Here is an 11,589-nt window from a genome sequence, read left to right as displayed (position 1 = left end):
ATTGATGGCACAGTGGCGACAATTGATGGGCACAGTGGCGACAATTGATGGCACGGCACAGTGGCTGCGTTTGATGGCATGGCACAGTGACTGCGTTTGATGGCATGGCACAGTGGCTGCGTTTGATGGCACAGTGGCGACAATTGATGGCACAGTGGCGACAATTGATGGCATGGCACAGTGGCGACAATTAATGGCATGGCACAGTGGTAACAATTGCTGGCACGGTGGTGACAATTGATGGGTAGAGTGGCTGCGTTTGATGGGCACAGTGGCGGCAATTGAGGGTCACAGTGGCTGAGTTTTATGGTCACAGTGGTGGCAATTGATGGGCACAGTAGCTGCGTTTGATAGGCACAGTGAGGCTGCAATTGATGGGGTTTTTTTTCGTTTGTTTGCGCCCCCCCCCCCAAAAAAAATTGGAGCACCAGCTGCCACTGGGCGGTAGGTCTGCAATATTATCGGGCTGAGGTTACTCTTTAACAAAGGACAAAATTAAGATAAAACTAGATAAAACTCCCCATATATACAATCCTGTTAAAATTTGCTGACTGCTGAAAATAACAAGGCCAACCCTATCACTTACAATGCAAAGCATTTTTGTTGCTGCATTTGTTAATCCTCTCCAGCTTATCCCTTGTTGTGCCCTAACTTTTTTTTCCCCTTGTTGCTATTCAGCTAAGAAATCGTTGTGGGAATGTTATGATATACGATATAGTAAATTGCTATGTTAGCACTATCTCAGCATTCTCTAATTCTTTGAGTCTATGAAGAATGTTCAGTCACAGCTAAATGCTATAGTATTAAAAGAAGAATAGGGATTACGGGATTCCTGCCTAGTACACCCATTTGGCGAAACAGGTTTTACACTGAGCTAGTTAAACTTCGGGATTGCTCTTGATGGGAGGCAGCAGGCATTAAATCTTATGACAGATTGAAAGTATATAGGACTCCGGTACAATTACATCACTGGGGTAGACGTGACACACCCATATGCCCCAAGTGTCAGATTCATTCGGGAGACCTTATCCATATGTTGTGGAGGTGCCTCAAGCTCGTGAGGTATTGAAACACAGTGGTCGCGGTCATTAATTCTACCTATCAGGTTCAGTTGCCTGTGAATCCGCTGGTGTGCTTGCTCAGGGGTCTAGATGAGGACTTATATTTGCCTCATGTTTACACTGCTCTGCTTAGATTGTTTTATTTGGCAAGAAAGCTTTTAGCGAGATATTGTCTGTCTACCCGGGTTCCTGTAAGCCGGTGACTTGTCCTCAATGTTCCACTGTGGGGAAAGTTCCTTCACTGACTGCGCAGGCGCAAACTTCCCGATGGAAATTCCCGAACCTCGCCCGGCATCCAGGCTCATTCTTTAACATCCCCGTGGATTGGAGGATGTTAAAAAAAGAGCCAGGAGGCCGAGCGAGCGAAGCGAGCCTTCCGAGCGCAGCGAGGACGTGAGGCCGACTGCCAACTTAGCTCAAAATCCACGTCGCCCTGGATGCCGGCCACCGTTCGGGGATTTCCGTCAGCAAGTTTGCACCTGCGCAGTGCTTGAAGGAACTTTCCCGCATCAGTTCGCGCATGCGCTGGAACTTCCAGGACACCTGGAACCAGCACGGCAGATCACCGGCAGTGGATCCAGGAGGTTAATAGGATTCTCATAAGGGAAAAGAATACATACTACCATAGGAAAGCATCACAAAAATTTGATAATAAATGGCAGTGCTGGTTGGGTTCCCGGAGGTAGCTCCTCCACAACTAGTCCTTAATAGGTTGTTACAGGGATAATGACTTGGATGGGTGGACCATTAGGATATGACTATTTCTTAAAACTATTGGGCACGAGGGTAACAGGACGGGTGGCTTGAGAAATGATCTGTTGGTGTCATCAGGCTGTGCTGGTTTTTGTTTTATTTTTGTTCCCCCCCTCCCTTTTTGCCCCCCCCCCTTTTTCTTTTTTTTTTTGTTATTGTTTCTTTGTTTTATATCTCTGTTTTTTTTTTCTCCTGGAAGATGTAGCGAGGGGCGGAATGGAAGTTGTACATGGTGCTTATTTCAGTAATGTTGTTGAGATTGTGTTTTTGTACAACTGTCAATGTATCCTGTGTAGCCCTTTTTCTTTTGGGTCACTTTATTTGCTATGTCTGTGCCCTTTTTGCTTTTTTCACAATAAAAATCTTTCTGATTAAAAAAAAAATGCTATAGTATTAAAGAATTTTGTTGCCGGGGTAGTTTGAGTAAGGATGTGTTTTAGTTAGCCATTTCACATTTAAATGGACCATAACTATACTTTATTTTAAGTAAGCTTTCTGCAGACATATTTTTAACTCTTATGCCCCGTACACACGTTTGGATTTTCTGATGTTAAAAGTCTGATGGACTTTTTTCATCAGAAATTCCGATCGTGTGTGGGTCCCATTGTAATTTTTTTCGTCTGTGTTTAGAAATAGAACATGTATAAAAATGGGAGGGGGAGGGGAAAAAAGAGGGGGGAGGAACAAAGTGTAGAAATGTATCAGCGTAAAAAACGGCATAACATTGGGTCTGTAAATGTGACGGAGTTGCAAAAAAAAAAGAGAAGGCATAGATAAGGGGAAGGGAAAAAGGGGGAGGGGAGACGGGAAAGAAAAGGAATAGGAATTGTGGGACTTTAACGTGAAACAAACCACCGGAATATAATGAATCCCCCTCTTTCCCTTCCCCTTATGTATGCCTTCTTTTTTATTACAAGCATTAGGGATACAAACCATGGTATATACTACTAGCCATGGTCTCATTTACAGACCCAATGTTATGCCGTTTTTTACGCTGATACATTTCTACACTTTGTCCCTACCCCCTCTTTTTTCTCCTCCCCCTCCCATTTTTATGCAACTACAAGGGATGGAGACAGTGGTCTAATTTTAGCCACTGCCCCTTTGAAAGTCCCAACACATTTTTTCTTCTAATAGAAATAGAACATGTTGTTTTATTTTTTTCCGATGAAAAAAAAAACGATCGGAAATTCCTATCGTCTGTGTGCAACTCCGACGGAGAAAAAACCCACGCATGCTCAGAATCAAGTCGACGCATGCTCCAAAGCACTGAACTTAATTTTTCATGGCTCGTCGTAGTGTTTTACGTCACAGCATTTTGGACGGTCGGAATTTGTTCTGACAGTGTGTATGCAAGGCTTGAACGGAATTCCGACAAAAAATTCCATCTGAGTTTAGGCCATCGGAAAATCCGATCGTGTGTACGCGGCATTAGGGCTAGTTTGCACTTGTCACTAAATAAAATGATTAGCTTACAGTCCTGTTTACACCTTGCTTTTGCTTGGTACTTCGATGAGGCTTCGATGAGGCTTAGGCCCCATACACACGATAGAATTCATCCGCGAATACGGTCCAGCGGACCGTTTCCACGGATAAATCCTCTCGTGGATTTCGGCGGATTTTCATGCGATGGTGTGTACACACCATCGCATTGAAATCCGCGCCGAAATCCTCTGGCGATGACGTGTCGCGCCGTCACCGCGATTATGACGCGGCGACGTGCGCGACGCTGTCATATAAGGAATTCCACGCATGCGTCAAATCATTACGACGCATGCGGGGGATCCCTTCGGACGGATGGATTCGGTGAGTTTGTACAGACCAGCGGATCCATCCGTTGGGAAGGACTCCAGCAGATGGATATGTTGTGCATGTCAGCAAATATCCGATCTGCTGGAATCCATCCCAGGGGAGATATATCCGCGGAAAAAGATCCGCTGGCGTGTACACACCATAGGATCTATCCGCTGAAACCCATTTGCTGGGATTTATCTGCGGATGGATTCTATGGTGTGTATGGGGCCTTAGTGTGGCTTCTATGAGCCTTTGGTGGGGCTTTGGTAAGGCTTCGCGAGGCTTCGGTGGGGCTTCTGTGGGGCTTCAAGCGAGCTTTGCCATAGACTTCTATGAAGGCTTTGAAGATGCTTTGAAGCACCGCTAAAGCTATGTAGGCAGGGCCGCCATCAGGAATTATGGGGCCCCCTGGAGAAGAGAACCGGTGGGGGGGGTGCTGCCGCCTGAAATTGAGAGGCGGGGAGGCTTCCACGAATTGAGAAGCGGGGGGGGGGCCCTTTACATAAAAATAAGAAATAAAGAAAAATATATATAAAAAAGGGGGGTAGCCATCCGGGGCCCTGGGGACCTCTGGCTGGGCCTTTTAATAAAAAGAAAAAAAATATATATAAAAAATATATATTTAAATGTATTTATTTTTAAAAAGGGGGGTTGCCATCTGGGGCCCTGGTGACCTCTGGGCCCTTTAATAAAATACATATATATACATATATACACACACACATTTTTTTTTTTTAGAAAAAGAAATTACAAAAAAAGGGGGGTTGCCATCCGGGACCTCTGGGCCCTTTAATAAAAAAAGAAACCTCTATATATATAAGAAATAAAATATAAAAAAAACAATTTTTATAAAAAAAGGGGGTTGTCATCCAGGGCCCTGGGGATCTCCGGGTCCCTAAAAAAAAAAAAATTGGCCCTTTATTAAAAAATAAAATAATAATATATTAAATATATATTTTTTATAAAAAATAAATAAAAAAAAGGGGGGTTGCCATCTGGGGCCCTGTGGGCCTCCGGGCCCCTGGGGACCTCCGGACCCCTAAAAAAAAAATGGCCCTTTAATAAAAAATAAAATAAAAATATATATTTTATAAAAAAAAAAGAAAAAAAAAGGGGGTTGCCATCTGGGGCCATGTGGGCCTCCGGGCCCCTGGGAACCTCCGGGCCCATTTTATTTAGTGACAGGGGCTTTGACTAGCATTCAGAGAACCTGTCTGAAGCCTTGTTTTTAAGCTAGTGTAAACAGGTACAGTCAGAGTAGAATGAAAACTCCTCCTTCAAGCTTTAACCAGACACTGATATAAGTCACAAGACTGCTATATACTGCTGATTAGAAAAGGTATTTAGTAGTTTATATTTACTAAAATAATTGCATTTCGATATTCCATGTACTGTGGGAGACCAGATTCAGGGAATGCAGAGTCCTGGGTTTAGTAACACTTTAATTTTTGTTTTATTTTACATGTACCTCCTTCCTTATGAAAAAAACAATGGTATATGCATAATTTTTAAATTATTATTAGCACTTGTGGCTGTGGTACTCATCTTCCATGTGTTGTGAGTAGCGCCTTTAGCAGTGACCGCTGTTCCTCACGTATGTATGGACATAAAAGGTGAAAAAATGTGCATACCAAAAACAAACTCAAAAGAAGCAGCAAACTCAAAATGTTATACAACATAAAAACGAATAATAAAAAATAGGAGTTGCGCTAAAAACCTTATATATAAGTGACCATATAAAATAAAAAAATAAAAAGGAGTTGTGCTAAAAACACCTCGTAATGATGACCGAAATGTCAACTGTGTAAATAGTCCAAATAAATGTACACATACAAAATTGGTGTGAAAATGTGCAATTGTCCAAACAATAGGGAACAAATCCGATTCCGTGGCTAATTCTGGATCAATATCAGGGTAAACACGTTCAAGCTGACCCTTACCGGAAGGATAGATCCCTATGGATCAAAATAAGCAATCCGTGATGTAACCAATTGAAGATCCAACGTAGGACGGTTGAGAAGCTCCCACATCAATGGACTCAGCCCGGAACTAAGCGACCCTCAAGGGATCAATAATGCATGGTAGTGTGTTACAGCTGTCAGCAGAGAAGCGTATCAAACTGGTCCTTTCAATCCAGAGATCAGGTAGCCAGGTCCCATGAAAAATATATACAGACTCACATAGTGAAGTACCGTCAGGATTTATTAAAAATAAAGTAAGTAGAACACTTACAATTAAGACGTTTAAAAACAGCAAGGACAGAAGCAGCCGGCCGGCAAACAAACGAGGTACGTCCTCAATACGCGGTGACGTCAGCACGTCAGCCTCCCAACGTTTCGTCTTCAGGAAGACTTGATCACGGGGATGAGGATGCGTGCCGCGTCACCGCGTTAAATACACAAGTGGAGTACAAGGGGGCGTGTCGAATCTATGTCCTGAACGAATGCAAGCCCGCCATCTTACATCAGGGAAGCCATAAGGGCAAAAGGCGCTTGAACATTAAAACGAATGCTGCCACGGGATACAGGCTAATATAGGACACGCTGTGAGCGTGATCAACACGGAAATAAAAAAATCTTAAAACTAAAAAAAAGAAAAAGGATAAAAACTCTAGTCAAATTGCTCTAAGGCATAAATTACTTTAAGCACATTATGGGCCATAAACTTTTACAGAGACACCATCAGAGCATCCGTACGTGGGGCCGAACAAACCCAAATTAAAAGTTTCAAATAGACCATAGATTACAGCAGGCTTGCAGTCGTCAGATAACAACGTCAACACTGTAAATATAGAAAGGCACCCAATGGTTGAATATAATGGGTGACAAAATATAATAGAATATGATGGGTAACAAAACAAATGAGTGACATATGATAAACATGATTTTAGCTCCAATGAAAGAGGTCATACTCAGATGTCAACATAACAGTGAACAAAATACAGTATATATTCATATAGTCAGACTGCCATAAATCAAATCTTGGCATCAGACTATACTCTAAACATTAACCCAATGTGCTGAATTTTAACCACAATGTTAAAAAGGTGTCCATGTATATATTTATAAAAATAGACAAAAATGCAATAAAGTTGCAATAAATTAAGTGACACCACTCTCAATTAGAGACTAGAGGTGTTAATTCAAATAAAACCAAAACCTAGTACAAAAAGATAAGGCTTAGTGACAATCTGTTAATAAAAAAATGTGAATAAAAAATCAATCAAGAAGGATTTAAAGGGGAAGAATAATTCAAGAATTTTCTATAAAACAGTTGACGTCAACTTCAATGTTGAGTCCATGGGGTTCATAGCTTCTCAGCGTATGGATCCACATCATTTCTGACCTTGAAATGCTCCTGACCAGATCATTACCTCTCCAGTGAGCCCGGAATTTGTCAATCCCTACAAATGTGGTACCTGCAGGATTTTTATTATGTACCAACAGGTAATGTTTTGAGACCGAATGATTCGGAAAACCACTCAAAATATTCGTCAGATGCTCATTCAAACGTATATGTAGGGCCCGCTTGGTCCTCCCTACATACTGTAGCCCACAGGGGCATTGGAGAAGATATATAACCCCCATCGTTGAGCATGTGATAAAAGTGTCAATAGGGTAACTGATGGACGTAAGGCTAGAGCAAAAGCTTGTGGTCCTCTTAGGGATACCTTTATTCACTGCACAAGTATTACAACGGCCACATTTGAAAAAGCCCACCAGACCTGATAGAAACATAGACTGGATCTCGGGTGGATCAAGGACGTTCGGTGCCAGTTTATTTCTAAGTGGTTGTGTCCCCCTAAAGACCACCTGTGGTTTGTCTGGTAAGATCTTACTCAAAAATGTATCACTTTTCAGGACATGCCAGTGTTTAGCTACTATGTGCCTCACACTGGCATGCTGACAGGAATAGTCAGTCACAAAAGGGGTCTTAAAGTCTCCCGAGGTGTTCTTTTTAGGTTTGACCCTAAGTAACTCCTCTCGGTCGGTGTTAATGACCATTTCCAGAGTTTCATGAAGAGATTCGGGGGAATATCCTTTTTCTATGAAACGCTGAGTCAAAACTCCAGCTTGTTCAAGAAAGGTGTCATGATTGGTGCAGTTTCGCTTCAACCTAAGGAACTGCCCCTTAGGTACTGCTCCTAGCCAGGTCTTATGATGGCAACTGTCACTCGGGATGAATGAGTTTCGATCAGAGCTTTTGAAATAAGTTGAAGTGACAAATTTTTCTTTATCAATTGAAATAACCAGATCCAAAAAATTGATACTTGCCTGGCTGGCTTCATGTTTAAGTACAATACCCCTATCATTCCTATTCAGAAAAGACATGAAGCAAGACAACTCGGCCTCAGACCCTTTCCATAGGAGGAGGACGTCGTCAATGTATCTGGCCCACAGCATTATCTGGGGCCTAGAGACCACATCGACGACATCCTCCTCCCATTTGGCCATAAACAAATTGGCCAGGCTGGGGGCATATTTAGCCCCCATCGCCACTCCTCGGTCCTGCCTATAGTATTGGCCATTATGCCAGAAGAAATTATGGGAAGCTGCATATTGCAGCAATTCCATAATAAAGGAAATCTGGACCATAGGCAGGCCCGAGTCCCTCTCAAGAAAATAAGAAACCGCCTCCAATCCCAGATTATGTGGGATCACCGTATAAAGTGACATGACATCAGCGGTGACCAACCACATATCGGGAGATGTTTTTAGGCTGGACAAAGTGTTGATAACTTGTCTCGTATCTTTTAAAAAGGAAGGCATCTTTCCCACCAGTGGCTGGAGGAAAAAATCAACGTATTTGCCCACCCGGGACGTAACGGAGTCAATACCGCTGATGATCGGACGACCCGGGGGGCAAACAGGATCCTTGTGCACTTTAGGGAGGTAATACATTACCGGTACCCTGGGAGCTTTAGGAACAAGGAACTCCTTCTCTTTGGCACTGAGGATGTATGTATGGACGTTGGGCGTAGCGTTACTACGATACGCTACGCCCATTTAAAGTTACGCCGATCTACGTGGATCTGGCCCTTTTTGTCTTATATGGTTTTCTTCTACTAAAGCTTGAGCTTTGATGACTAAATACACTATTTGTTAATGATAAAATATTATTACGTTTGGTTTTACTCTATTTATTTTTTTCTGTACCGTTTAAAGCGGGATTCCACCCGCAATTTTTTTTTTTTTTAAGTCAGCAGCTACTAACAGTGTAGCTGCTGACATTTACTAAGGACACTTACCTTGTCCTACGTGCCCGCGCTGATGGCCCCCCCGATGCCGATCCCACGATCGATGCAGGTCCCGCGCCGCCATTCACACTAGGGGAAACAGGCAGTGAAGCCTTACGGCTTCACTGCCCATTTCCTACTACGCCTGTGTGAGTCTCGCGCCGGCTTGTGAATGGGCGGCTGCTCTCTGAGAACACACACAGTTCCCAGAAAGCAGCGCGCCCCATTCACTAGGAGAAGAAGAAGAAGAAAACATTCCGCGGTGCCGAAGAGGCAGATTACGGACTTCCGCATAGCAACAGGTATTTCGGGTGAGTATAAATTTTTTTTTTTTTCACTTTTATTTTATTTTATTTTTTTAGTACTTTTGGCCAAATGTTGTTTTCCTGGGTGGAACTCCGCTTTAATGATAAATAAACCAATAAAGTGCCTCAGCCATTTCTATTACCAGAAAATGTCATAGTTTTGTGTTTTTTATTACACATTATTATATATTTTTGTCAGTTTAGGGGTACCGCTTATATTCCCATTCTCATGTCGATCGAATAAGAGCTTCTAGAAAAGTACTTCAGATCACTCAGGTGTGAACCAAGGCTACCTGTGCTTCAGCGTTGGATGTTACCGTGGAGACAACCTGAGCGAGAACGAGTCTGAGCCGAGAGAGAACAAAGTGAACGCTGGAGGGGGGGAGGGAGACTGCTGTGTCAGATAGAGAAACAAGTGTGAGGGGTTTCCTTTCTCTGGGGGCACAAGGTACTGTGCTACAGTGTCATTGTGTAGGGACTATATGTAGGGACTATATGTAGGGATTATATGTAGGGATTATATGTAGGGACTATATGTAGGGACTATATGTAGGGATTATATGGGGACAGAAGTAAAAATACATAAGACTGGTTTAGAGAATGATCAGTGCGAGGATTAAGTTCTGTCTTGAGGTTGTCTATGTGGAAACACTAATTACCTGAGGTCAGTGACTATACCTGTATTGTACATGTGCACCGGAATATACTGTCCTCATACTCTTTTGGAATGTGTGCCTGTTGCTATAGAACTGGCAAGATAGCACATAGTAAATAAAACAAGCTAGTTACTAATTACTAAGGTTTGACCACAAATCGATAACTGATCTAGACCTAAAACTATGACTAAGTAAATACAAAAAATAAAATAAAACAATTTTATATCTATATATAAATATACATATATATATATATATATAGATATAAAATAAGTCCCAATACGTTTGACAATATAATATATATATATATATATATATATATATATATCAATATATATTATATTGTCAAACGTATTGGGACGCCTGCCTTTACATGCACATGAACTTTAATGGCACTCCAGTCTTCTCTGTACACATGGCCAGGATCCTAGTCAGGAAAAAAATTTGGGCCAGATTCACGTACTTGCGCTGCGGCGTAACGTATGTCATTTACGTTACACCGCCGCAAGTTCTAAGCGTAAGTGCTTGATTCACAAAGCACTTGCCTGTAAACTTGCGGCGGCGTAACGTAAATCCATCTGGCGCAACCCCGCCTAATTCAAATGGGGCGTGTACCATTTAAATTAGGCGCGTTCCCACGCCGAACGTTCTGCGCATGCTCCGTTAGGAAATTTCCCGCCGTGCTTTGCGCAAAATTACAGCGCCCCAACGTGTTTTTTGAACGGCGACGTGCGTTACGTCCTTTCGTATTCCCGGACGTCTTACGCAAAAAAAAAAAATTAATTAAAATTCGACGCGGGAACGACGGCCATACTTTAACATGCGCTGTCTAATATTACACCACCTAAATAGCAAGTGCAACTTTATGACGGGAAAAACCGACTAGCGACGACGTAAGAGAATGCGACGAACGCGCGTACCTTCGTGGATCGCCGTAAACAGCTAATTTGCATACCCGACGTGGAAAACAACGCAAACTCCACCCGGCGGTCGCCGAAGTATTGCATCCTAAGATCCGAAGCTGTATGAAGCCGTATGCCTGTCGAGTCTTAGCCAAATGCCGTCGTATCTTTGTTTGTGAATTACAAATAAAGATACGACGTGGCAAATTTGAAAGTACGCCAGAGTATCGGCAGATACTCCGGCGTACTTTTTCTGTGAATCTGGCCCTTTGTTTTTCCTCATGAGATTCCTGGCAAGATTTTCTTGCCGGCCGAGTGTACACACGTACGATTCAGAAGAACCACCGTTCTTTTGAGTGGCACGAATGCGGTGACGTCATCGACTAAGACGAGCATGCGCTCGTCACATTCGATGCCGTCGCCGCCATCTTGCTTCGCCCTACCTATGCCTTGGAAGCTACCGCGCATTTGTCAAAGTCATTTCGAGCATGGGCGGGTTTCCATGGAGACAGGTAAGTATACACACGCTCAGTTTCTCGGCAGGAAAACGAGAATCACGACACGTCTATATTCTGGGCAGTTTTCTCGATGAGAAACCTTAAAGCCTCGTACACACGCACGGTTTACTCTGCCAGCAGTTTTCTTGCTGTTTCTGGCTGAGAAAACCGTGCGTGTGTACGAGGCTTAAAGCGGATGTGCCATGGGAAAAAAATATTAAAAGCCAGCAGCTACAAATACTGCAGCTGCTGACTTTTAATATTAGGACACTTACCTGTCCCGGAGTCCAGCGCCGATCGCAGCAGAGGACGAGCGATCGCTCGTCTCTCTGCTGCTCCCCCCGCCATCCACGCTGTGGGAACCAGGAAGTGAAGCGCTGCGGCT

Source organism: Rana temporaria, chromosome 3 (genome assembly GCF_905171775.1).
Source record: "Rana temporaria chromosome 3, aRanTem1.1, whole genome shotgun sequence".
NCBI classification, from domain to species: Eukaryota; Metazoa; Chordata; class Amphibia; order Anura; family Ranidae; genus Rana; species Rana temporaria.
Note: the sequence above shows the minus strand (reverse complement) of the source record.